Source organism: Ammospiza caudacuta, chromosome 2 (assembly GCF_027887145.1).
Source record: "Ammospiza caudacuta isolate bAmmCau1 chromosome 2, bAmmCau1.pri, whole genome shotgun sequence".
NCBI classification, from domain to species: Eukaryota; Metazoa; Chordata; class Aves; order Passeriformes; family Passerellidae; genus Ammospiza; species Ammospiza caudacuta.
This window is the reverse complement of record NC_080594.1, coordinates 21,603,968-21,631,846: the sequence shown is the minus strand read 5'-3', so window position 1 is coordinate 21,631,846 and position 27,879 is coordinate 21,603,968.

Sequence of the window (27,879 nt, the reverse complement as noted above, 5' to 3'; positions counted from 1 at the left end):
CTGTGCTTCCTTCTAAACACCTGGCAAACCTCCGTGGAACGTCTAGAACACGATGGGAGCTGTTTTCTGTGCTGGCACAGTTTTTCCTCGCCAGACATAGTGGAAAAGCTTTCTGCTAAGATGTAGACTACAAAAGACGCTAAAGACCAAGGTACGATGCTCTCCGGAGATAAGCGCTGCTCCCGGGCGTCTTTCGGCAGAAGCCTCGCTAAGGAGAGCCCTGCGAGCGGCACAATCGTCTTTGCGCGAAGAAGCCGCTTCTGCGCCTCCGGGAGCCAGAGAGAGCGACAGCTTCGGAAAGGCGCAGAAGGAAGCTGTACAACACTGGGATTGTGTGCGCAGCTGGCCAACTGATAGAAAACAGTACCTTACCACTCTCCTGACTTTTCCAATCACATGAACATTCCACTGGAAGCTGTTTTGGACAACTTTTCTTTGCTTCCTTCCAAACACTTGGCAGACCTCCGTGGAACGTCTAGAACACGATGGGAGATGTTTTCTGTGCTGGCACAGTTTTTCCTCGCCAGACATAGTGGAAAAGCTTTCTGCTAAGATGTAGACTACAAAAGACGCTAAAGACCAAGGTACGATGCTCTCCGGAGCTAAGCGCCGCTCCTGGGCGTCTTTCGGCAGAAGCCGCGGTAAAGTGAGCCCTGCGAGCGGCACAATCGTCTTTGCGCGAAGAAGCCGCTTCTTCGCCTCCGGGAGCCGGAGAGAGCGGCTGCTTCGGAAAGGCGCAGAAGGTAGCTGTACAACACTGGGATTGTGTGCGCAGCTTGCCAACTGATAGGAAACAGTACCTTACCACTCTCCTGACTTTTCCAATCACATGAACATTCCACTGGAAGCTGTTTTGGACAACTTTTCTTTGCTTCCTTCCAAGCACTTGGCAGACCTCCGTGGAACGTCTAGAACATGATGGGAGATGTTTTCTGTGCTGGCACAGTTTTTCCTCGCCAGACATAGTGGAAAAGCTTTCTGCTAAGATGTAGACTACAAAAGACGCTAAAGACGAAGGTACGATGGCTCTCCGGAGCTAAGCGCCGCTCCCGGGCGTCTTTCGGCAGAAGCCGCGCTAAGGAGAGCCCTGCGAGCGGCACAATCGTCTTTGCGCGAAGAAGCCGCTTCTTCGCCTCCGGGAGCCGGAGAGAGCGGCAGCTTCGGAAAGGCGCAGAAGGAAGCTGTACAACACTGCGATTGTGTGCGCAGCTTGCCAACTGATAGAAAACAGTACCTTACCACTCTCCTGACTTTTCCAATCACATGAACATTCCACTGGAAGCTGTTTTGGAGAACTTTTCTTTGCTTCCTTCCAAACACTTGGCAGACATCCGTGGAACGTCCAGAACACGACGGGAGATGTTTTCTCTGCTGGCACAGTTTTTCCTCGCCAGACATAGTGGAAAAGCTTTCTGCCTGGATGTAGACTACAAAAGACGCTAAAGACCAAGGTACGATGCTCTCCGGAGCTAAGCGCCGCTCCCGGGCGTCTTTCGGCAGAAGCCGCGCTAAGGCGAGCCCTGCGAGCGGCACAATCGTCTTTGCGCGAAGAAGCCGCTTCTTCGCCTCCGGGAGCCGGAGAGAGCGGCAGCTTCGGAAAGGCGCAGAAGGTAGCTGTACAACACTGGGATTGTGTGCGCAGCTTGCCAACTGATAGGAAACAGTACCTTACCACTCTCCTGACTTTTCCAATCACATGAACATTCCACTGGAAGCTGTTTTGGACAACTTTTCTTTGCTTCCTTCCAAACACTTGGCAGACCTCAATGGAACGTCCAGAACACGACGGGAGATGTTTTCTGTGCTGGCACAGTTTTTCCTAGCCAGACATAGTGGAAAAGCTTTCTGCTAAGATGTAGACTACAAAAGACGCTAAAGACGAAGCTACGATGCTCTCCGGAGCTAAACGCCGCTCCCGGGCGTCTTTCGGCAGAAGCCGCGCTAAGGAGAGCCCTGCGAGCGGCACAATCGTCTTTGCGCGTAGAAGCCGCTTCTTCGCCTCCGGGAGCCGGAGAGAGCGGCAGCTTCGGAAAGGCGCAGAAGGAAGCTGTACAACACTGGGATTGCGTGCGCAGCTTGCCAACTGATAGAAAACAGTACCTTAGCACTCTCCTGACTTTTCCAAACACATGAACAGTCGACTGGATGCTGTTTTGGACAACTTCTCTTTGCTTCCTTCCAAACACCTGGCAGACTTCCGTGGAACGTCCAGAACACGATGGGAGCTGTTTTCTGTGCTGGCACAGTTTTTCCTCGCCAGACATAGTGGAAAAGCTTTCTGCTAAGATGAAGACTACAAAAGACGCTAAAGACCAAGGTACGATGCTCTCCGGAGCTAAGTGCCGCTCCCGGGCGTCTTTCGGCAGAAGCCGCGCTAAGGAGAGCCCTGCGAGCGGCACAATCGTCTTTGCGCGAAGAAGCCGCTTCTTCGCCTCCGGGAGCCGGAGAGAGCGGCAGCTTTGGAAAGGCGCAAAAGGTAGCTGTACAACACTGGGATTGTGTGCGCAGCTTGCCAACTGATAGGAAACAGTACCTTAGCACTCTCCTGACTTTTCCAATCACATGAACATTGCACTGGAAGCTGTTTTGGACAACTTTTCTTTCCTTCCTTCCAAACACTTGGCAGACCTCCGTGGAACGTTTAGAACACGATGGGAGATGTTTTCTGTGCTGGCACAGTTTTTCCTCGCCAGACATAGTGGAAAAGCTTTCTGCTAAGATGTAGACTACAAAAGACGCTAAAGACCAAGGTACGATGCTCTCCGGAGCTAAACGCCGCTCCCGGGCGTCTTTCGGCAGAAGCCGAGCTAAGGAGAGCCCTGCGAGCGGCACAATCGACTTTGCGCGAAGAAGCCGCTTCTTCGCCTCTGGGAGCCAGAGAGAGCGGCAGCTTCGGAAAGGCGCAGAAGGAAGCTGTACAACACTGGGATTGTGTGCGCAGCTTGCCAACTGACAGAAAACAGTACCTTACCACTCTCCTGACTTTTCCAATCACATGAACATTCCACTGGAAGCTGTTTTGGACAACTTTTCTTTGCTTCCTTCCAAACACTTGGCAGACCTCCGTGGAACGTCTAGAACACGATGGGAGATGTTTTCTGTGCTGGCACAGTTTTTCCTAGCCAGACATAGTGGAAAAGCTTTCTGCTAAGATGTAGACTACAAAAGACGCTAAAGACCAAGGTACGATGCTCTCCGGAGCTAAGCGCCGCTCCCGGGCGTCTTTCGGCAGAAGCCGCGCTAAGGAGAGCCCTGCGAGCGGCACAATCGTCTTTGCGCGTAGAAGCCACTTCTTCGCGTCCGGGAGCCGGAGAGAGCGGCAGCTTCGGAAAGGCGCAGAAGGAAGCTGTACAACACTGGGATTGCGTGCGCAGCTTGCCAACTGATAGAAAACAGTACCTTACCACTCTCCTGACTTTTCCAATCACATGAACAGTCGACTGGATGCTGTTTTGGACAACTTCTCTTTGCTTCCTTCCAAACACCTGGCAGACCTCCGTGGAACGTCTAGAACACGATGGGAGCTGTTTTCTGTGAAGGCACAGTTTTTCCTCGCCAGACATAGTGGAAAAGCTTTCTGCTAAGATGAAGACTACAAAAGACGCTAAAGACCAAGGTACGATGCTCTCCGGAGCTAAGCGCCGCTCCCGGGCGTCTTTCGGCAGAAGCCGCGCTAAGGAGAGCCCTGCGAGCGGCACAATCGTCTTTGCGCGAAGAAGCCGCTTCTTCGCCTCCCGGAGCCGGAGAGAGCGGCAGCTTTGGAAAGGCGCAGAAGGTAGCTGTACAACACTGGGATTGCGTGCGCAGCTTGCCAACTGATAGGAAACAGTACCTTAGCACTCTCCTGACTTTTCCAATCACATGAACATTGCACTGGAAGCTGTTTTGGACAACTTTTCTTTGCTTCCTTCCAAACACCTGGCAGACCTCCGTGGAACGTTTAGAACACGATGGGAGATGTTTTCTGTGCTGGCACAGTTTTTCCTCGCCAGACATAGTGGAAAAGCTTTCTGCTAAGATGTAGACTACAACAGACGCTAAAGACGAAGGTACGATGCTCTCCGGAGCTAAACGCCGCTCCCGGGCGTCTTTCGGCAGAAGCCGAGCTAAGGAGAGCCCTGCGAGCGGCACAATCGACTTTGCGCGAAGAAGCCGCTTCTTCGCCTCTGGGAGCCGGAGAGAGCGGCAGCTTCGGAAAGGCGCAGAAGGAAGCTGTACAACACTGGGATTGTGTGCGCAGCTTGCCAACTGACTGAAAACAGTACCTTACCACTCTCCTGACTTTTCCAATCACATGAACATTCGATTGGAAGCTGTTTTGGACAACTTTTCTTTGCTTCCTTCCAAACACTTGGCAGACCTCCGTGGAACGTCCAGAACACGATGGGAGATGTTTTCTGTGCTGGCACAGTTTTTCCTAGCCAGACATAGTGGAAAAGCTTTCTGCTAAGAGGTAGACTACAAAAGACGCTAAAGACCAAGGTACGATGCTCTCCGGAGCTAAACGCCGCTCCCGGGCGTCTTTCAGCAGAAGCCGAGCTAAGGAGAGCCCTGCGAGCGGCACAATCGACTTTGCGCGAAGAAGCCGCTTCTTCGCCTCTGGGAGCCGGAGAGAGCGGCAGCTTCGGAAAGGCGCAGAAGGAAGCTGTACAACACTGGGATTGTGTGCGCAGCTTGCCAACTGACTGAAAACAGTACCTTACCACTCTCCTGACTTTTCCAGTCACATGAACATTCGATTGGAAGCTGTTTTGGACAACTTTTCTTTGCTTCCTTCCAAACACTTGGCAGACCTCCGTGGAACGTCCAGAACACGATGGGAGATGTTTTCTGTGCTGGCACAGTTTTTCCTCGCCAGACATAGTGGAAAAGCTTTCTGCTAAGAGGTAGACTACAAAAGACGCTAAAGACCAAGGTACGATGGCTCTCCGGAGCTAAGCGCCGCTCCCGGGCGTCTTTCGGCAGAAGCCGCGCTAAGGAGAGCCCTGCGAGCGGCACAATCGTCTTTGCGCGAAGAAGCCGCTTCTTCGCCTCCGGGAGCCGGAGAGAGCGGCAGCTTCGGAAAGGCGCAGAAGGAAGCTGTACAACACTGGGATTGTGTGCGCAGCTTGCCAACTGATAGAAAACAGTACCTTACCACTCTCCTGACTTTTCCGGTCACATGAACATTCGATTGGAAGCTGTTTTGGACAACTTTTCTTTGCTTCCTTCCAAACATTTGGCAGACCTCCGTGGAACGTCTAGAACACGATGGGAGCTGTTTTCTGTGCTGGCACAGTTTTTCCTCGCCAGACATAGTGGAAAAGCTTTCTGCCAGGATGTAGACTACAAAAGACGCTAAAGACCAAGGTACGATGCTCTCCGGAGATAAGAGCCGCTCCGGGGCGTCTTTCCGCAGAAGCCGCGCTAACGAGAGCCCTGCGAGCGGCACAATCGTCTTTGTGCGAAGAAGCCGCTTCTTCGCCTCCGGGAGCCGGAGAGAGCGGCAGCTTCGGAAAGGCGCAGAAGGAAGCTGTACAACACTGGGATTGTGTGCGCAGCTTGCCAACTGATAGAAAACAGTACCTTCGCACTCTCCTGACTTTTCCAATCACATGAACATTCCACTGGATGCTGTTTTGGACAACTTCTCTGTGCTTCCTTCTAAACACCTGGCAAACCTCCGTGGAACGTCTAGAACACGATGGGAGCTGTTTTCTGTGCTGGCACAGTTTTTCCTCGCCAGACATAGTGGAAAAGCTTTCTGCTAAGATGTAGACTACAAAAGACGCTAAAGACCAAGGTACGATGCTCTCCGGAGCTAAGCGCTGCTCCTGGGCGTCTTTCGGCAGAAGCCGCGGTAAAGTGAGCCCTGCGAGCGGCACAATCGTCTTTGCGCGAAGAAGCCGCTTCTTCGCCTCCGGGAGCCGGAGAGAGCGGCAGCTTCGGAAAGGCGCAGAAGGAAGCTGTACAACACTGGGATTGTGTGCGCAGCTTGCCAACTGATAGAAAACAGTACCTTACCACTCTCCTCACTTTTCCAATCACATGAACAGTCGACTGGATGCTGTTTTGGACAACTTCTCTTTGCTTCCTTCCAAACACCTGGCAGACCTCCGTGGAACGTCTAGAACACGATGGGAGCTGTTTTCTGTGAAGGCACAGTTTTTCCTCACCAGACATAGTGGAAAAGCTTTCTGCTAAGATGAAGACTACAAAAGACGCTAAAGACCAAGGTACGATGCTCTCCGGAGCTAAGCGCCGCTCCTGGGCGTCTTTCGGCCGAAGCCGCGCTAAGGAGAGCCCTGCGAGCGGCACAATCGTCTTTGCGCGAAGAAGCCGCTTCTTCGCCTCCGGGAGCCGGAGAGAGCGGCTGCTTCGGAAAGACGCAGAAGGTAGCTGTACAACACTGGGATTGTGTGCGCAGCTTGCCAACTGATAGGAAACAGTACCTTACCACTCTCCTCACTTTTCCAATCACATGAACAGTCGACTGGATGCTATTTTGGTCAACTTCTTTTTGCTTCCTTCCAAACACCTGGCAGACCTCCGTGGAACGTCTAGAACACGATGGGAGCTGTTTTCTGTGAAGGCACAGTTTTTCCTCGCCAGACATAGTGGAAAAGCTTTCTGCTAAAATGAAGACTACAAAAGACGCTAAAGACCAAGGTACGATGCTCTCCGGAGCTAAGCGCCGCTCCCGGGCGTCTTTCGGCAGAAGCCGCGCTAAGGCGAGCCCTGCGAGCGGCACAATCGTCTTTGCGCGAAGAAGCCGCTTCTTCGCCTCCGGGAGCCGGAGAGAGCGGCAGCTTCGGAAAGGCGCAGAAGGTAGCTGTACAAAACTGGGATTGTGTGCGCAGCTTGCCAACTGATAGGAAACAGTACCTTAGCAATCTCCTGACTTTTCCAATCACATGAACATTCCACTGGAAGCTGTTTTGGACAACTTTTCTTTGCTTCCTTCCAAACACTTGGCAGACCTCAATGGAACGTCCAGAACACGACGGGAGATGTTTTCTGTGCTGGCACAGTTTTTCCTAGCCAGACATAGTGGAAAAGCTTTCTGCTAAGATGTAGACTACAAAAGACGCTAAAGACGAAGCTACGATGCTCTCCGGAGCTAAACGCCGCTCCCGGGCGTCTTTCGGCAGAAGCCGCGCTAAGGAGAGCCCTGCGAGCGGCACAATCGTCTTTGCGCGTAGAAGCCGCTTCTTCGCCTCCGGGAGCCGGAGAGAGCGGCAGCTTCGGAAAGGCGCAGAAGGAAGCTGTACAACACTGGGATTGCGTGCGCAGCTTGCCAACTGATAGAAAACAGTACCTTACCACTCTCCTGACTTTTCCAAACACATGAACAGTCGACTGGATGCTGTTTTGGACAACTTCTCTTTGCTTCCTTCCAAACACCTGGCAGACTTCCGTGGAACGTCCAGAACACGATGGGAGCTGTTTTCTGTGCCGGCACAGTTTTTCCTCGCCAGACATAGTGGAAAAGCTTTCTGCTAAGATGAAGACTACAAAAGACGCTAAAGACCAAGGTACGATGCTCTCCGGAGCTAAGCGCCGCTCCCGGGCGTCTTTCGGCAGAAGCCGCGCTAAGGAGAGCCCTGCGAGCGGCACAATCGTCTTTGCGCGAAGAAGCCGCTTCTTCGCCTCCGGGAGCCGGAGAGAGCGGCAGCTTCGGAAAGGCGCAGAAGGTAGCTGTACAACACTGGGATTGTGTGCGCAGCTGGCCAACTGATAGGAAACAGTACCTTTGCACTCTCCTGACTTTTCCAATCACATGAACATTGCACTGGAAGCTGTTTTGGACAACTTTTCTTTCCTTCCTTCCAAACACTTGGCAGACCTCCGTGGAACGTTTAGAACACGATGGGAGATGTTTTCTGTGCTGGCACAGTTTTTCCTCGCCAGACATAGTGGAAAAGCTTTCTGCTAAGATGTAGACTACAAAAGACGCTAAAGACCAAGGTACGATGCTCTCCGGAGCTAAACGCCGCTCCCGGGCGTCTTTCGGCAGAAGCCGAGCTAAGGAGAGCCCTGCGAGCGGCACAATCGACTTTGCGCGAAGAAGCCGCTTCTTCGCCTCCGGGAGCCGGAGAGAGCGGCAGCTTCGGAAAGGCGCAGAAGGAAGCTGTACAACACTGGGATTGTGTGCGCAGCTTGCCAACTGATAGAAAACAGTACCTTACCACTCTCCTGACTTTTCCAATCACATGAACATTCGACTGGAAGCTGTTTTGGACAACTTTTTTTGCTTCCTTCCAAACACTTGGCAGACCTCTGTGGAACGTCGAGAACACGATGGGAGCTCTTTTCTGTGCTGGCACAGTTTTTCCTAGCCAGACATAGTGGAAAAGCTTTCTGCTAAGATGTAGACTACAAAAGACGCTAAAGACCAAGGTACGATGGCTCTCCGGAGCTAAACGCCGCTCCCGGGCGTCTTTCGGCAGAAGCCGCGCTAAGGAGAGCCCTGCGAGCGGCACAATCGTCTTTGCGCGAAGAAGCCGCTTCTTCGCCTCCGGGAGCCGGAGAGAGCGGCAGCTTCGGAAAGGCGCAGAAGGTAGCTGTACAACACTGGGATTGTGTGCGCAGCTGGCCAACTGATAGAAAACAGTACCTTACCACTCTCCTGACTTTTCCAATCACATGAACATTCCACTGGAAGCTGTTTTGGACAACTTTTCTTTGCTTCCTTCCAAACACTTGGCAGACCTCCGTGGAACGTCCAGAACACGACGGGAGATGTTTTCTCTGCTGGCACAGTTTTTCCTAGCCAGACATAGTGGAAAAGCTTTCTGCTAAGATGTAGACTACAAAAGACGCTAAAGACGAAGGTACGATGCTCTCCGGAGCTAAGCGCCGCTCCCGGGCGTCTTTCGGCAGAAGCCTCGCTAAGGAGAGCCCTGCGAGCGGCACAATCGTCTTTGCGCGTAGAAGCCACTTCTTCGCCTCCGGGAGCCGGAGAGAGCGGCAGCTTCGGAAAGGCGCAGAAGGAAACTGTACAACACTGGGATTGCGTGCGCAGCTTGCCAACTGATAGAAAACAGTACCTTACCACTCTCCTGACTTTTCCAATCACATGAACAGTCGACTGGATGCTGTTTTGGACAACTTCTCTTTGCTTCCTTCCAAACACCTGGCAGACCTCCGTGGAACGTCTAGAACACGATGGGAGCTGTTTTCTGTGAAGGCACAGTTTTTCCTCGCCAGACATAGTGGAAAAGCTTTCTGCTAAGATGAAGACTACAAAAGACGCTAAAGACCAAGGTACGATGCTCTCCGGAGCTAAGCGCCGCTCCCGGGCGTCTTTCGGCAGAAGCCGCGCTAAGGAGAGCCCTGCGAGCGGCACAATCGTCTTTGCGCGAAGAAGCCGCTTCTTCGCCTCCCGGAGCCGGAGAGAGCGGCAGCTTTGGAAAGGCGCAGAAGGTAGCTGTACAACACTGGGATTGTGTGCGCAGCTTGCCAACTGATAGGAAACAGTACCTTAGCACTCTCCTGACTTTTCCAATCACATGAACATTGCACTGGAAGCTGTTTTGGACAACTTTTCTTTGCTTCCTTCCAAACACCTGGCAGACCTCCGTGGAACGTTTAGAACACGATGGGAGATGTTTTCTGTGCTGGCACAGTTTTTCCTCGCCAGACATAGTGGAAAAGCTTTCTGCTAAGATGTAGACTACAACAGACGCTAAAGACCAAGGTACGATGCTCTCCGGAGCTAAACGCCGCTCCCGGGCGTCTTTCGGCAGAAGCCGAGCTAAGGAGAGCCCTGCGAGCGGCACAATCGACTTTGCGCGAAGAAGCCGCTTCTTCGCCTCTGGGAGCCGGAGAGAGCGGCAGCTTCGGAAAGGCGCAGAAGGAAGCTGTACAACACTGGGATTGTGTGCGCAGCTTGCCAACTGATAGAAAACAGTACCTTACCACTCTCCTGACTTTTCCAAACACATGAACAGTCGACTGGATGCTGTTTTGGACAACTTCTCTTTGCTTCCTTCCAAACACCTGGCAGACTTCCGTGGAACGTCCAGAACACGATGGGAGCTGTTTTCTGTGCCGGCACAGTTTTTCCTCGCCAGACATAGTGGAAAAGCTTTCTGCTAAGATGAAGACTACAAAAGACGCTAAAGACCAAGGTACGATGCACTCCGGAGCTAAGCGCCGCTCCCGGGCGTCTTTCGGCAGAAGCCGCGCTAAGGAGAGCCCTGCGAGCGGCACAATCGTCTTTGCGCGAAGAAGCCGCTTCTTCGCCTCCGGGAGCCGGAGAGAGCGGCAGCTTCGGAAAGGCGCAGAAGGTAGCTGTACAACACTGGGATTGTGTGCGCAGCTGGCCAACTGATAGGAAACAGTACCTTTGCACTCTCCTGACTTTTCCAATCACATGAACATTGCACTGGAAGCTGTTTTGGACAACTTTTCTTTCCTTCCTTCCAAACACTTGGCAGACCTCCGTGGAACGTTTAGAACACGATGGGAGATGTTTTCTGTGCTGGCACAGTTTTTCCTCGCCAGACATAGTGGAAAAGCTTTCTGCTAAGATGTAGACTACAAAAGACGCTAAAGACGAAGGTACGATGCTGTCCGGAGCTAAACGCCGCTCCCGGGCGTCTTTCGGCAGAAGCCGAGCTAAGGAGAGCCCTGCGAGCGGCACAATCGTCTTTGCGCGAAGAAGCCGCTTCTTCGCCTCCGGGAGCCGGAGAGAGCGGCAGCTTCGGAAAGGCGCAGAAGGAAGCTGTACAACACTGGGATTGTGTGCGCAGCTTGCCAACTGATAGAAAACAGTACCTTACCACTCTCCTGACTTTTCCAATCACATGAACATTCGACTGGAAGCTGTTTTGGACAACTTTTTTTGCTTCCTTCCAAACACTTGGCAGACCTCTGTGGAACGTCGAGAACACGATGGGAGCTCTTTTCTGTGCTGGCACAGTTTTTCCTAGCCAGACATAGTGGAAAAGCTTTCTGCTAAGATGTAGACTACAAAAGACGCTAAAGACCAAGGTACGATGGCTCTCCGGAGCTAAACGCCGCTCCCGGGCGTCTTTCGGCAGAAGCCGCGCTAAGGAGAGCCCTGCGAGCGGCACAATCGTCTTTGCGCGAAGAAGCCGCTTCTTCGCCTCCGGGAGCCGGAGAGAGCGGCAGCTTCGGAAAGGCGCAGAAGGTAGCTGTACAACACTGGGATTGTGTGCGCAGCTGGCCAACTGATAGAAAACAGTACCTTACCACTCTCCTGACTTTTCCAATCACATGAACATTCCACTGGAAGCTGTTTTGGACAACTTTTCTTTGCTTCCTTCCAAACACTTGGCAGACCTCCGTGGAACGTCCAGAACACGACGGGAGATGTTTTCTCTGCTGGCACAGTTTTTCCTAGCCAGACATAGTGGAAAAGCTTTCTGCTAAGATGTAGACTACAAAAGACGCTAAAGACGAAGGTACGATGCTCTCCGGAGCTAAACGCCGCTCCCGGGCGTCTTTCGGCAGAAGCCTCGCTAAGGAGAGCCCTGCGAGCGGCACAATCGTCTTTGCGCGTAGAAGCCACTTCTTCGCCTCCGGGAGCCGGAGAGAGCGGCAGCTTCGGAAAGGCGCAGAAGGAAACTGTACAACACTGGGATTGCGTGCGCAGCTTGCCAACTGATAGAAAACAGTACCTTAGCACTCTCCTGACTTTTCCAATCACATGAACAGTCGACTGGATGCTGTTTTGGACAACTTCTCTTTGCTTCCTTCCAAACACCTGGCAGACCTCCGTGGAACGTCTAGAACACGATGGGAGCTGTTTTCTGTGAAGGCACAGTTTTTCCTCGCCAGACATAGTGGAAAAGCTTTCTGCTAAGATGAAGACTACAAAAGACGCTAAAGACCAAGGTACGATGCTCTCCGGAGCTAAGCGCCGCTCCCGGGCGTCTTTCGGCAGAAGCCGCGCTAAGGAGAGCCCTGCGAGCGGCACAATCGTCTTTGCGCGAAGAAGCCGCTTCTTCGCCTCCCGGAGCCGGAGAGAGCGGCAGCTTTGGAAAGGCGCAGAAGGTAGCTGTACAACACTGGGATTGTGTGCGCAGCTTGCCAACTGATAGGAAACAGTACCTTAGCACTCTCCTGACTTTTCCAATCACATGAACATTGCACTGGAAGCTGTTTTGGACAACTTTTCTTTGCTTCCTTCCAAACACTTGGCAGACCTCCGTGGAACGTTTAGAACACGATGGGAGATGTTTTCTTTGCTGGCACAGTTTTTCCTCGCCAGACATAGTGGAAAAGCTTTCTGCTAAGATGTAGACTACAACAGACGCTAAAGACCAAGGTACGATGCTCTCCGGAGCTAAACGCCGCTCCCGGGCGTCTTTCGGCAGAAGCCGAGCTAAGGAGAGCCCTGCGAGCGGCACAATCGACTTTGCGCGAAGAAGCCGCTTCTTCGCCTCTGGGAGCCGGAGAGAGCGGCAGCTTCGGAAAGGCGCAGAAGGAAGCTGTACAACACTGGGATTGTGTGCGCAGCTTGCCAACTGACTGAAAACAGTACCTTACCACTCTCCTGACTTTTCCAATCACATGAACATTCGATTGGAAGCTGTTTTGGACAACTTTTCTTTGCTTCCTTCCAAACACTTGGCAGACCTCCGTGGAACGTCCAGAACACGATGGGAGATGTTTTCTGTGCTGGCACAGTTTTTCCTAGCCAGACATAGTGGAAAAGCTTTCTGCTAAGAGGTAGACTACAAAAGACGCTAAAGACCAAGGTACGATGCTCTCCGGAGCTAAGCGCCGCTCCCGGGCGTCTTTCAGCAGAAGCAGCGCTAAGGAGAGCCCTGCGAGCGGCACAATCGTCTTTGCGCGAAGAAGCCGCTTCTTCGCCTCCGGGAGCCGGAGAGAGCGACAGCTTCGGAAAGGCGCAGAAGGAAGCTGTACAACACTGGGATTGTGTGCACAGCTTGCCAACTGATAGAAAACAGTACCTTAGCACTCTCCTGAATTTTCCAATCACATGAACATTCGACTGGAAGCTGTTTTGGACAACTTTTCTTTGCTTCCTTCCAAGCACTTGGCAGACCTCCGTGGAACGTCTAGAACACGATGGGAGATGTTTTCTGTGCTGGCACAGTTTTTCCTCGCCAGACATAGTGGAAAAGCTTTCTGCTAAGATGTAGACTACAAAAGACGCTAAAGACCAAGGTACGATGGCTCTCCGGAGCTAAGCGCCGCTCCCGGGCGTCTTTTGGCAGAAGCCGCGCTAAGGAGGGCCCTGCGAGCGGCACAATCGTCTTTGCGCGAAGAAGCCGCTTCTTCGCCTCCGGGAGCCGGAGAGAGCGGCAGCTTCGGAAAGGCACAGAAGGAAGCTGTACAACACTGGGATTGTGTGCGCAGCTTGCCAACTGATAGAAAACAGTACCTTACCACTCTCCAGACTTTTCCGGTCACATGAACATTCGATTGGAAGCTGTTTTGGACAACTTTTCTTTGCTTCCTTCCAAACATTTGGCAGACCTCCGTGGAATGTCTAGAACACGATGGGAGCTGTTTTCTGTGCTGGCACAGTTTTTCCTTGCCAGACATAATGGAAAAGCTTTCTGCCAGGATGTAGACTACAAAAGACGCTAAAGACCAAGGTACGATGCTCTCCGGAGATAAGAGCCGCTCCGGGGCGTCTTTCCGCAGAAGCCGCGCTAACGAGAGCCCTGCGAGCGGCACAATCGTCTTTGTGCGAAGAAGCCGCTTCTTCGCCTCCGGGAGCCGGAGAGAGCGGCAGCTTCGGAAAGGCGCAGAAGGATACTGTACAACACTGGGATTGTGTGCGCAGCTTGCCAACTGATAGAAAACAGTACCTTCGCACTCTCCTGACTTTTCCAATCACATGAACATTCCACTGGATGCTGTTTTGGACAACTTCTCTGTGCTTCCTTCTAAACACCTGGCAAATCTCCGTGGAACGTCTAGAACACGATGGGAGCTGTTTTCTGTGCTGGCACAGTTTTTCCTCGCCAGACATAGTGGAAAAGCTTTCTGCTAAGATGTAGACTACAAAAGACGCTAAAGACCAAGGTACGATGCTCTCCCGAGATAAGCGCTGCTCCCGGGCGTCTTTCGGCAGAAGCCTCGCTAAGGAGAGCCCTGCGAGCGGCACAATCGTCTTTGCGCGAAGAAGCCGCTTCTGCGCCTCCGGGAGCCGGAGAGAGCGACAGCTTCGGAAAGGCGCAGAAGGAAGCTGTACAACACTGGGATTGTGTGCGCAGCTGGCCAACTGATAGAAAACAGTACCTTACCACTCTCCTGACTTTTCCAATCACATGAACATTCCACTGGAAGCTGTTTTGGACAACTTTTCTTTGCTTCCTTCCAAACACTTGGCAGACCTCCGTGGAACGTCTAGAACACGATGGGAGCTGTTTTCTGTGCTGGCACAGTTTTTCCTCGCCAGACATAGTGGAAAAGCTTTCTGCTAAGATGTAGACTACAAAAGACGCTAAAGACCAAGGTACGATGGCTCTCCGGAGCAAAGCGCCGCTCCCGGGCGTCTTTCGGCAGAAGCCGCGGTAAAGTGAGCCCTGCGAGCGGCACAATCGTCTTTGCGCGAAGAAGCCGCTTCTTCGCCTCCGGGAGCCGGAGAGAGCGGCAGCTTCGGAAAGGCGCAGAAGGAAGCTGTACAACACTGGGATTGTGTGCGCAGCTTGGCAACTGATAGAAAACAGTACCTTACCACTCTCCTCACTTTTCCAATCACATGAACAGTCGACTGGATGCTGTTTTGGACAACTTCTCTTTGCTTCCTTCCAAACACCTGGCAGACCTCCGTGGAACGTCTAGAACACGATGGGAGCTGTTTTCTGTGAAGGCACAGTTTTTCCTCGCCAGACATAGTGGAAAAGCTTTCTGCTAAGATGAAGACTACAAAAGACGCTAAAGACCAAGGTACGATGCTCTCCGGAGGTAAGCGCCGCTCCCGGGCGTCTTTCGGCAGAAGCCGCGCTAAGGAGAGCCCTGCGAGCGGCACAATCGTCTTTGCGCGAAGAAGCCGCTTCTTCGCCTCCGGGAGCCGGAGAGAGCGGCTGCTTCGGAAAGGCGCAGAAGGTAGCTGTACAACACTGGGATTGTGTGCGCAGCTTGCCAACTGATAGGAAACAGTACCTTAGCACTCTCCTGACTTTTCCAATCACATGAACATTGCACTGGAAGCTGTTTTGGACAACTTTTCTTTGCTTCCTTCCAAACACTTGGCAGACCTCCGTGGAACGTTTAGAACACGATGGGAGATGTTTTCTGTGCTGGCACAGTTTTTCCTCGCCAGACATAGTGGAAAAGCTTTCTGCTAAGATGTAGACTACAAAAGACGCTAAAGACGAAGGTACGATGCTCTCCGGAGCTAAGCGCCGCTCCCGGGCGTCTTTCGGCAGAAGCCGAGCTAAGGAGAGCCCTGCGAGCGGCACAATCGACTTTGCGCGAAGAAGCCGCATCTTCGCCTCTGGGAGCCGGAGAGAGCGGCAGCTTCGGAAAGGCGCAGAAGGAAGCTGTACAACACTGGGATTGTGTGCGCAGCTTGCCAACTGATAGAAAACAGTACCTTACCACTCTCCTCACTTTTCCAATCACATGAACAGTCGACTGGATGCTGTTTTGGACAACTTCTCTTTGCTTCCTTCCAAACACCTGGCAGACCTCCGTGGAACGTCTAGAACACGATGGGAGCTGTTTTCTGTGAAGGCACAGTTTTTCCTCGCCAGACATAGTGGAAAAGCTTTCTGCTAAAATGAAGACTACAAAAGACGCTAAAGACCAAGGTACGATGCTCTCCGGAGCTAAGCGCCGCTCCCGGGCGTCTTTCGGCAGAAGCCGCGCTAAGGAGAGCCCTGCGAGCGGCACAATCGTCTTTGCGTGTAGAAGCCGCTTCTTCGCCTCCGGGAGCCGGAGAGAGCGGCAGCTTCGGAAAGGCGCAGAAGGTAGCTGTACAACACTGGGATTGCGTGCGCAGCTTGCCAACTGATAGAAAACAGTACCTTAGCACTCTCCTGACTTTTCCTATCACATGAACAGTCGACTGGATGCTGTTTTGGACAACTTCTCTTTGCTTCCTTCCAAACACCAGGCAGACCTCCGTGGAACGTCTAGAACACGATGGGAGCTGTTTTCTGTGAAGGCACAGTTTTTCCTCGCCAGACATAGTGGAAAAGCTTTCTGCTAAGATGAAGACTACAAAAGACGCTAAAGACCAAGGTACGATGCTCTCCGGAGCTAAGCGCCGCTCCCGGGCGTCTTTCGGCAGAAGCCGCGCTAAGGAGAGCCCTGCGAGCGGCACAATCGTCTTTGCGCGAAGAAGCCGCTTCTTCGCCTCCGGGAGCCGGAGAGAGCGGCAGCTTTGGAAAGGCGCAGAAGGAAGCTGTACAACACTGCGATTGTGTGCGCAGCTTGCCAACTGATAGAAAACAGTACCTTACCACTCTCCTGACTTTTCCGGTCACATGAACATTCGATTGGAAGCTGTTTTGGACAACTTTTCTTTGCTTCCTTCCAAACATTTGGCAGACCTCCGTGGAACGTCTAGAACACGATGGGAGCTGTTTTCTGTGCTGGCACAGTTTTTCCTCGCCAGACATAGTGGAAAAGCTTTCTGCTAAGATGTAGACTACAAAAGACGCTAAAGACCAAGGTACGATGCTCTCCGGAGATAAGAGCCGCTCCGGGGCGTCTTTCCGCAGAAGCCGCGCTAACGAGAGCCCTGCGAGCGGCACAATCGTCTTTGTGCGAAGAAGCCGCTTCTTCGCCTCCGGGAGCCGGAGAGAGCGGCAGCTTCGGAAAGGCGCAGAAGGATACTGTACAACACTGGGATTGTGTGCGCAGCTTGCCAACTGATAGAAAACAGTACCTTCGCACTCTCCTGACTTTTCCAATCACATGAACATTCCACTGGATGCTGTTTGGACAACTTCTCTGTGCTTCCTTCCAAACACCTGCCAAACCTCCGTGGAACGTCTAGAACACGATGGGAGCTGTTTTCTGTGCTGGCACAGTTTTTCCTCGCCAGACATAGTGGAAAAGCTTTCTGCTAAGATGAAGACTACAAAAGACGCTAAAGACCAAGGTACGATGCTCTCCGGAGCTAAGCGCCGCTCCCGGGCGTCTTTCGGCAGAAGCCGCGCTAAGGCGAGCCCTGCGAGCGGCACAATCGTCTTTGCGCGAAGAAGCCGCTTCTTCGCCTCCGGGAGCCGGAGAGAGCGGCAGCTTCGGAAAGGCGCAGAAGGTAGCTGTACAACACTGGGATTGTGTGCGCAGCTTGCCAACTGATAGAAAACAGTACCTTAGCACTCTCCTGAATTTTCCAATCTCATGAACATTCCACTGGAAGCTGTTTTGGACAACTTTTCTTTGCTTCCTTCCAAGCACTTGGCAGACCTCCGTGGAACGTCTAGAAGACGATGGGAGATGTTTTCTGTGCTGGCACAGTTTTTCCTCGCCAGACATAGTGGAAAAGCTTTCTGCTAAGATGTAGACTACAAAAGACGCTAAAGACCAAGGTACGATGCTCTCCGGAGCTAAACGCCGCTCCCGGGCGTCTTTCGGCAGAAGCCTCGCTAAGGAGAGCCCTGCGAGCGGCACAATCGACTTTGCGCGAAGAAGCCGCTTCTTCGCCTCTGGGAGCCGGAGAGAGCGGCAGCTTCGGAAAGGCGCAGAAGGAAGCTGTACAACACTGGGATTGTGTGCGCAGCTTGCCAACTGACTGAAAACAGTACCTTACCACTCTCCTGACTTTTCCAATCACATGAACATTCGATTGGAAGCTGTTTTGGACAACTTTTCTTTGCTTCCTTCCAAACACTTGGCAGACCTCCGTGGAACGTCCAGAACACGATGGGAGATGTTTTCTGTGCTGGCACTGTTTTTCCTAGCCAGACATAGTGGAAAAGCTTTCTGCTAAGAGGTAGACTACAAAAGACGCTAAAGACCAAGGTACGATGCTCTCCGGAGCTAAGCGCCGCTCCCGGGCGTCTTTCAGCAGAAGCAGCGCTAAGGAGAGCCCTGCGAGCGGCACAATCGTCTTTGCGCGAAGAAGCCGCTTCTTCGCCTCCGGGAGCCGGAGAGAGCGACAGCTTCGGAAAGGCGCAGAAGGAAGCTGTACAACACTGGGATTGTGTGCACAGCTTGCCAACTGATAGAAAACAGTACCTTAGCACTCTCCTGAATTTTCCAATCACATGAACATTCGACTGGAAGCTGTTTTGGACAACTTTTCTTTGCTTCCTTCCAAGCACTTGGCAGACCTCCGTGGAACGTCTAGAAGACGATGGGAGATGTTTTCTGTGCTGGCACAGTTTTTCCTCGCCAGACATAGTGGAAAAGCTTTCTGCTAAGATGTAGACTACAAAAGACGCTAAAGACGAAGGTACGATGGCTCTCCGGAGCTAAGCGCCGCTCCCGGGCGTCTTTCGGCAGAAGCCGCGCTAAGGAGGGCCCTGCGAGCGGCACAATCGTCTTTGCGCGAAGAAGCCGCTTCTTCGCCTCCGGGAGCCGGAGAGATCGGCAGCTTCGGAAAGGCGCAGAAGGAAGCTGTACAACACTGGGATTGTGTGCGCAGCTTGCCAACTGATAGAAAACAGTACCTTACCACTCTCCTGACTTTTCCGGTCACATGAACATTCGATTGGAAGTTGTTTTGGACAACTTTTCTTTGCTTCCTTCCAAACATTTGGCAGACCTCCGTGGAACATCTAGAACACGATGGGAGCTGTTTTCTGTGCTGGCACAGTTTTTCCTCGCCAGACATAGTGGAAAAGCTTTCTGCCAGGTTGTAGACTACAAAAGACGCTAAAGACCAAGGTACGATGCTCTCCGGAGATAAGAGCCGCTCCGGGGCGTCTTTCCGCAGAAGCCGCGCTAACGAGAGCCCTGCGAGCGGCACAATCGTCTTTGTGCGAAGAAGCCGCTTCTTCGCCTCCGGGAGCCGGAGAGAGCGGCAGCTTCGGAAAGGCGCAGAAGGATACTGTACAACACTGGGATTGTGTGCGCAGCTTGCCAACTGATAGAAAACAGTACCTTCGAACTCTCCTGACTTTTCCAATCACATGAACATTCCACTGGATGCTGTTTTGGACAACTTCTCTGTGCTTCCTTCTAAACACCTGGCAAACCTCCGTGGAACGTCTAGAACACGATGGGAGCTGTTTTCTGTGCTGGCACAGTTTTTCCTCGCCAGACATAGTGGAAAAGCTTTCTGCTAAGATGTAGACTACAAAAGACGCTAAAGACCAAGGTACGATGCTCTCCCGAGATAAGCGCTGCTCCCGGGCGTCTTTCGGCAGAAGCCTCGCTAAGGAGAGCCCTGCGAGCGGCACAATCGTCTTTGCGCGAAGAAGCCGCTTCTGCGCCTCCGGGAGCCGGAGAGAGCGACAGCTTCGGAAAGGCGCAGAAGGAAGCTGTACAACACTGGGATTGTGTGCGCAGCTGGCCAACTGATAGAAAACAGTACCTTACCACTCTCCTGACTTTTCCAATCACATGAACATTCCACTGGAAGCTGTTTTGGACAACTTTTCTTTCCTTCCTTCCAAACACTTGGCAGACCTCCGTGGAACGTTTAGAACACGATGGGAGCTGTTTTCTGTGCTGGCACAGTTTTTCCTCACCAGACATAGTGGAAAAGCTTTCTGCTAAGATATAGACTACAAAAGACGCTAAAGACCAAGGTACGATGGCTCTCCGGAGCAAAGCGCCGCTCCTGGGCGTCTTTCGGCAGAAGCCGCGGTAAAGTGAGCCCTGCGAGCGGCACAATCGTCTTTGCGCGAAGAAGCCGCTTCTTCGCCTCCGGGAGCCGGAGAGAGCGGCAGCTTCGGAAAGGCGCAGAAGGAAGCTGTACAACACTGGGATTGCGTGCGCAGCTTGCCAACTGATAGAAAACAGTACCTTAGCACTCTCCTCACTTTTCCAATCACATGAACAGTCGACTGGATGCTGTTTTGGACAACTTCTCTTTGCTTCCTTCCAAACACCTGGCAGACCTCCGTGGAACGTCTAGAACACGATGGGAGCTGTTTTCTGTGAAGGCACAGTTTTTCCTCGCCAGACATAGTGGAAAAGCTTTCTGCTAAGATGAAGACTACAAAAGACGCTAAAGACCAAGGTACGATGCTCTCCGGAGCTAAGCGCCGCTCCCGGGCGTCTTTCGGCAGAAGCCGCGCTAAGGAGAGCCCTGCGAGCGGCACAATCGTCTTTGCGCGAAGAAGCCGCTTCTTCGCCTCCGGGAGCCGGAGAGAGCGGCAGCTTTGGAAAGGCGCAGAAGGAAGCTGTACAACACTGGGATTGTGTGCGCAGCTTGCCAACTGATAGGAAACAGTACCTTAGCACTCTCCTGACTTTTCCAATCACATGAACATTCCACTGGAAGCTGTTTTGGACAACTTTTCTTTGCTTCCTTCCAAACACTTGGCAGACCTCCGTGGAACGTTTAGAACACGATGGGAGATGTTTTCTGTGCTGGCACAGTTTTTCCTCGCCAGACATAGTGGAAAAGCTTTCTGCTAAGATGTAGACTACAAAAGACGCTAAAGACGAAGGTACGATGCTCTCCGGAGCTAAGCGCCGCTCCCGGGCGTCTTTCGGCAGAAGCCGAGCTAAGGAGAGCCCTGCGAGCGGCACAATCGACTTTGCGCGAAGAAGCCGCATCTTCGCCTCTGGGAGCCGGAGAGAGCGGCAGCTTCGGAAAGGCGCAGAAGGAAGCTGTACAACACTGGGATTGTGTGCGCAGCTTGCCAACTGATAGAAAACAGTACCTTACCACTCTCCTCACTTTTCCAATCACATGAACAGTCGACTGGATTCTGTTTTGGACAACTTCTCCTTGCTTCCTTCCAAACACCTGGCAGACCTCCGTGGAACGTCTAGAACACGATGGGAGCTGTTTTCTGTGAAGGCACAGTTTTTCCTCGCCAGACATAGTGGAAAAGCTTTCTGCTAAGAGGTAGACTACAAAAGACGCTAAAGACCAAGGTACGATGCTCTCCGGAGCTAAGCACCGCTCCCGGGCGTCTTTCGGCAGAATCCGCGCTAAGGAGAGCCCTGCGAGCGGCACAATCGTCTTTGCGCGTAGAAGCCGCTTCTTCGCCTCCGGGAGCCGGAGAGAGCGGCAGCTTCGGAAAGGCGCAGAAGGTAGCTGTACAACACTGGGATTGCGTGCGCAGCTTGCCAACTGATAGAAAACAGTACCTTAGCACTCTCCTGACTTTTCCAATCACATGAACAGTCGACTGGATGCTGTTTTGGACAACTTCTCTTTGCTTCCTTCCAAACACCAGGCAGACCTCCGTGGAACGTCTAGAACACGATGGGAGCTGTTTTCTGTGAAGGCACAGTTTTTCCTCGCCAGACATAGTGGAAAAGCTTTCTGCTAAGATGAAGACTACAAAAGACGCTAAAGACCAAGGTACGATGCTCTCCGGAGCTAAGCGCCGCTCCCGGGCGTCTTTCGGCAGAAGCCGCGCTAAGGCGAGCCCTGCGAGCGGCACAATCGTCTTTGCGCGAAGAAGCCGCTTCTTCGCCTCCGGGAGCCGGAGAGAGCGGCAGCTTTGGAAAGGCGCAGAAGGAAGCTGTACAACACTGGGATTGTGTGCGCAGCTTGCCAACTGACTGAAAACAGTACCTTACCACTCTCCTGACTTTTCCAATCACATGAACATTCGATTGGAAGCTGTTTTGGACAACTTTTCTTTGCTTCCTTCCAAACACTTGGCAGACCTCCGTGGAACGTCCAGAACACGATGGGAGATGTTTTCTGTGCTGGCACAGTTTTTCCTAGCCAGACATAGTGGAAAAGCTTTCTGCTAAGATGTAGACTACAAAAGACGCTAAAGACCAAGGTACGATGCTCTCCGGAGATAAGAGCCGCTCCGGGGCGTCTTTCCGCAGAAGCCGCGCTAACGAGAGCCCTGCGAGCGGCACAATCGTCTTTGTGCGAAGAAGCCGCTTCTTCGCCTCCGGGAGCCGGAGAGAGCGGCAGCTTCGGAAAGGCGCAGAAGGATACTGTACAACACTGGGATTGTGTGCGCAGCTTGCCAACTGATAGAAAACAGTACCTTCGCACTCTCCTGACTTTTCCAATCACATGAACTTTCCACTGGATGCTGTTTTGGACAACTTCTCTGTGCTTCCTTCCAAACACCTGCCAAACCTCCGTGGAACGTCTAGAACACGATGGGAGCTGTTTTCTGTGCTGGCACAGTTTTTCCTCGCCAGACATAGTGGAAAAGCTTTCTGCTAAGATGAAGACTACAAAAGACGCTAAAGACCAAGGTACGATGCTCTCCGGAGCTAAGCGCCGCTCCCGGGCGTCTTTCGGCAGAAGCCGCGCTAAGGCGAGCCCTGCGAGCGGCACAATCGTCTTTGCGCGAAGAAGCCGCTTCTTCGCCTCCGGGAGCCGGAGAGAGCGGCAGCTTCGGAAAGGCGCAGAAGGTAGCTGTACAACACTGGGATTGTGTGCGCAGCTTGCCAACTGATAGAAAACAGTACCTTAGCACTCTCCTGAATTTTCCAATCTCATGAACATTCCACTGGAAGCTGTTTTGGACAACTTTTCTTTGCTTCCTTCCAAGCACTTGGCAGACCTCCGTGGAACGTCTAGAAGACGATGGGAGATGTTTTCTGTGCTGGCACAGTTTTTCCTCGCCAGACATAGTGGAAAAGCTTTCTGCTAAGATGTAGACTACAAAAGACGCTAAAGACCAAGGTACGATGCTCTCCGGAGCTAAACGCCGCTCCCGGGCGTCTTTCGGCAGAAGCCTCGCTAAGGAGAGCCCTGCGAGCGGCACAATCGACTTTGCGCGAAGAAGCCGCTTCTTCGCCTCTGGGAGCCGGAGAGAGCGGCAGCTTCGGAAAGGCGCAGAAGGAAGCTGTACAACACTGGGATTGTGTGCGCAGCTTGCCAACTGACTGAAAACAGTACCTTACCACTCTCCTGACTTTTCCAATCACATGAACATTCGATTGGAAGCTGTTTTGGACAACTTTTCTTTGCTTCCTTCCAAACACTTGGCAGACCTCCGTGGAACGTCCAGAACCCGATGGGAGATGTTTTCTGTGCTGGCACTGTTTTTCCTAGCCAGACATAGTGGAAAAGCTTTCTGCTAAGAGGTAGACTACAAAAGACGCTAAAGACCAAGGTACGATGCTCTCCGGAGCTAAGCGCCGCTCCCGGGCGTCTTTCAGCAGAAGCAGCGCTAAGGAGAGCCCTGCGAGCGGCACAATCGTCTTTGCGCGAAGAAGCCGCTTCTTCGCCTCCGGGAGCCGGAGAGAGCGACAGCTTCGGAAAGGCGCAGAAGGAAGCTGTACAACACTGGGATTGTGTGCACAGCTTGCCAACTGATAGAAAACAGTACCTTAGCACTCTCCTGAATTTTCCAATCACATGAACATTCGACTGGAAGCTGTTTTGGACAACTTTTCTTTGCTTCCTTCCAAGCACTTGGCAGACCTCCGTGGAACGTCTAGAAGACGATGGGAGATGTTTTCTGTGCTGGCACAGTTTTTCCTCGCCAGACATAGTGGAAAAGCTTTCTGCTAAGATGTAGACTACAAAAGACGCTAAAGACGAAGGTACGATGGCTCTCCGGAGCTAAGCGCCGCTCCCGGGCGTCTTTCGGCAGAAGCCGCGCTAAGGAGGGCCCTGCGAGCGGCACAATCGTCTTTGCGCGAAGAAGCCGCTTCTTCGCCTCCGGGAGCCGGAGAGAGCGGCAGCTTCGGAAAGGCGCAGAAGGAAGCTGTACAACACTGGGATTGTGTGCGCAGCTTGCCAACTGATAGAAAACAGTACCTTACCACTCTCCTGACTTTTCCGGTCACATGAACATTCGATTGGAAGTTGTTTTGGACAACTTTTCTTTGCTTCCTTCCAAACATTTGGCAGACCTCCGTGGAACATCTAGAACACGATGGGAGCTGTTTTCTGTGCTGGCACAGTTTTTCCTCGCCAGACATAGTGGAAAAGCTTTCTGCCAGGTTGTAGACTACAAAAGACGCTAAAGACCAAGGTACGATGCTCTCCGGAGATAAGAGCCGCTCCGGGGCGTCTTTCCGCAGAAGCCGCGCTAACGAGAGCCCTGCGAGCGGCACAATCGTCTTTGTGCGAAGAAGCCGCTTCTTCGCCTCCGGGAGCCGGAGAGAGCGGCAGCTTCGGAAAGGCGCAGAAGGATACTGTACAACACTGGGATTGTGTGCGCAGCTTGCCAACTGATAGAAAACAGTACCTTCGAACTCTCCTGACTTTTCCAATCACATGAACATTCCACTGGATGCTGTTTTGGACAACTTCTCTGTGCTTCCTTCTAAACACCTGGCAAACCTCCGTGGAACGTCTAGAACACGATGGGAGCTGTTTTCTGTGCTGGCACAGTTTTTCCTCGCCAGACATAGTGGAAAAGCTTTCTGCTAAGATGTAGACTACAAAAGACGCTAAAGACCAAGGTACGATGCTCTCCCGAGATAAGCGCTGCTCCCGGGCGTCTTTCGGCAGAAGCCTCGCTAAGGAGAGCCCTGCGAGCGGCACAATCGTCTTTGCGCGAAGAAGCCGCTTCTGCGCCTCCGGGAGCCGGAGAGAGCGACAGCTTCGGAAAGGCGCAGAAGGAAGCTGTACAACACTGGGATTGTGTGCGCAGCTGGCCAACTGATAGAAAACAGTACCTTACCACTCTCCTGACTTTTCCAATCACATGAACATTCCACTGGAAGCTGTTTTGGACAACTTTTCTTTGCTTCCTTCCAAACACTTGGCAGACCTCCGTGGAACGTTTAGAACACGATGGGAGCTGTTTTCTGTGCTGGCACAGTTTTTCCTCACCAGACATAGTGGAAAAGCTTTCTGCTAAGATGTAGACTACAAAAGACGCTAAAGACCAAGGTACGATGGCTCTCCGGAGCAAAGCGCCGCTCCTGGGCGTCTTTCGGCAGAAGCCGCGGTAAAGTGAGCCCTGCGAGCGGCACAATCGTCTTTGCGCGAAGAAGCCGCTTCTTCGCCTCCGGGAGCCGGAGAGAGCGGCAGCTTCGGAAAGGCGCAGAAGGAAGCTGTACAACACTGGGATTGCGTGCGCAGCTTGCCAACTGATAGAAAACAGTACCTTAGCACTCTCCTGACTTTTCCAATCACATGAACAGTCGACAGGATGCTGTTTTGGACAACTTCTCTTTGCTTCCTTCCAAACACCTGGCAGACCTCCGTGGAACGTCTAGAACACGATGGGAGCTGTTTTCTGTGAAGGCACAGTTTTTCCTCGCCAGACATAGTGGAAAAGCTTTCTGCTAAGATGAAGACTACAAAAGACGCTAAAGACCAAGGTACGATGCTCTCCGGAGCTAAGCGCCGCTCCCGGGCGTCTTTCGGCAGAAGCCGCGCTAAGGAGAGCCCTGCGAGCGGCACAATCGTCTTTGCGCGAAGAAGCCGCTTCTTCGCCTCCGGGAGCCGGAGAGAGCAGCAGCTTTGGAAAGGCGCAGAAGGAAGCTGTACAACACTGGGATTGTGTGCGCAGCTTGCCAACTGATAGGAAACAGTACCTTAGCACTCTCCTGACTTTTCCAATCACATGAACATTCCACTGGAAGCTGTTTTGGACAACTTCTCTTTGCTTCCTTCCAAACACTTGGCAGACCTCCGTGGAACGTTTAGAACACGATGGGAGATGTTTTCTGTGCTGGCACAGTTTTTCCTCGCCAGACATAGTGGAAAAGCTTTCTGCTAAGATGTAGACTACAAAAGACGCTAAAGACGAAGGTACGATGCTCTCCGGAGCTAAGCGCCGCTCCCGGGCGTCTTTCGGCAGAAGCCGAGCTAAGGAGAGCCCTGCGAGCGGCACAATCGACTTTGCGCGAAGAAGCCGCATCTTCGCCTCTGGGAGCCGGAGAGAGCGGCAGCTTCGGAAAGGCGCAGAAGGAAGCTGTACAACACTGGGATTGTGTGCGCAGCTTGCCAACTGATAGAAAACAGTACCTTACCACTCTCCTCACTTTTCCAATCACATGAACAGTCGACTGGATTCTGTTTTGGACAACTTCTCCTTGCTTCCTTCCAAACACCTGGCAGACATCCGTGGAACGTCTAGAACACGATGGGAGCTGTTTTCTGTGAAGGCACAGTTTTTCCTCGCCAGACATAGTGGAAAAGCTTTCTGCTAAGAGGTAGACTACAAAAGACGCTAAAGACCAAGGTACGATGCTCTCCGGAGCTAAGCACCGCTCCCGGGCGTCTTTCGGCAGAAGCCGCGCTAAGGAGAGCCCTGCGAGCGGCACAATCGTCTTTGCGCGTAGAAGCCGCTTCTTCGCCTCCGGGAGCCGGAGAGAGCGGCAGCTTCGGAAAGGCGCAGAAGGTAGCTGTACAACACTGGGATTGCGTGCGCAGCTTGCCAACTGATAGAAAACAGTACCTTAGCACTCTCCTGACTTTTCCAATCACATGAACAGTCGACTGGATGCTGTTTTGGACAACTTCTCTTTGCTTCCTTCCAAACACCAGGCAGACCTCCGTGGAACGTCTAGAACACGATGGGAGCTGTTTTCTGTGAAGGCACAGTTTTTCCTCGCCAGACATAGTGGAAAAGCTTTCTGCTAAGATGAAGACTACAAAAGACGCTAAAGACCAAGGTACGATGCTCTCCGGAGCTAAGCGCCGCTCCCGGGCGTCTTTCGGCAGAAGCCGCGCTAAGGCGAGCCCTGCGAGCGGCACAATCGTCTTTGCGCGAAGAAGCCGCTTCTTCGCCTCCGGGAGCCGGAGAGAGCGGCAGCTTCGGAAAGGCGCAGAAGGTAGCTGTACAACACTGGGATTGTGTGCGCAGCTTGCCAACTGATAGAAAACAGTACCTTAGCACTCTCCTGAATTTTCCAATCACATGAACATTCGACTGGAAGCTGTTTTGGACAACTTTTCTTTGCTTCCTTCCAAGCACTTGGCAGACCTCCGTGGAACGTCTAGAAGACGATGGGAGATGTTTTCTGTGCTGGCACAGTTTTTCCTCGCCAGACATAGTGGAAAAGCTTTCTGCTAAGATGTAGACTACAAAAGACGCTAAAGACCAAGGTACGATGCTCTCCGGAGCTAAACGCCGCTCCCGGGCGTCTTTCGGCAGAAGCCTCGCTAAGGAGAGCCCTGCGAGCGGCACAATCGACTTTGCGCGAAGAAGCCGCTTCTTCGCCTCCGGGAGCCGGAGAGAGCGGCAGCTTCGGAAAGGCGCAGAAGGAAGCTGTACAACACTGGGATTGTGTGCGCAGCTTGCCAACTGACTGAAAACAGTACCTTACCACTCTCCTGACTTTTCCAATCACATGAACATTCGATTGGAAGCTGTTTTGGACAACTTTTCTTTGCTTCCTTCCAAACACTTGGCAGACCTCCGTGGAACGTCCAGAACACGATGGGAGATGTTTTCTGTGCTGGCACTGTTTTTCCTAGCCAGACATAGTGGAAAAGCTTTCTGCCAGGATGTAGACTACAAAAGACGCTAAAGACCAAGGTACGATGCTCTCCGGAGATAAGAGCCGCTCCGGGGCGTCTTTCCGCAGAAGCCGCGCTAAGGAGAGCCCTGCGAGCGGCACAATCGTCTTTGTGCGAAGAAGCCGCTTCTTCGCCTCCGGGAGCCGGAGAGAGCGGCAGCTTCGGAAAGGCGCAGAAGGATACTGTACAACACTGGGATTGTGTGCGCAGCTTGCCAACTGATAGAAAACAGTACCTTCGCACTCTCCTGACTTTTCCAATCACATGAACATTCCACTGGATGCTGTTTTGGACAACTTCTCTGTGCTTCCTTCCAAACACCTGCCAAACCTCCGTGGAACGTCTAGAACACGATGGGAGCTGTTTTCTGTGCTGGCACAGTTTTTCCTCGCCAGACATAGTGGAAAAGCTTTCTGCTAAGATGAAGACTACAAAAGACGCTAAAGACCAAGGTACGATGC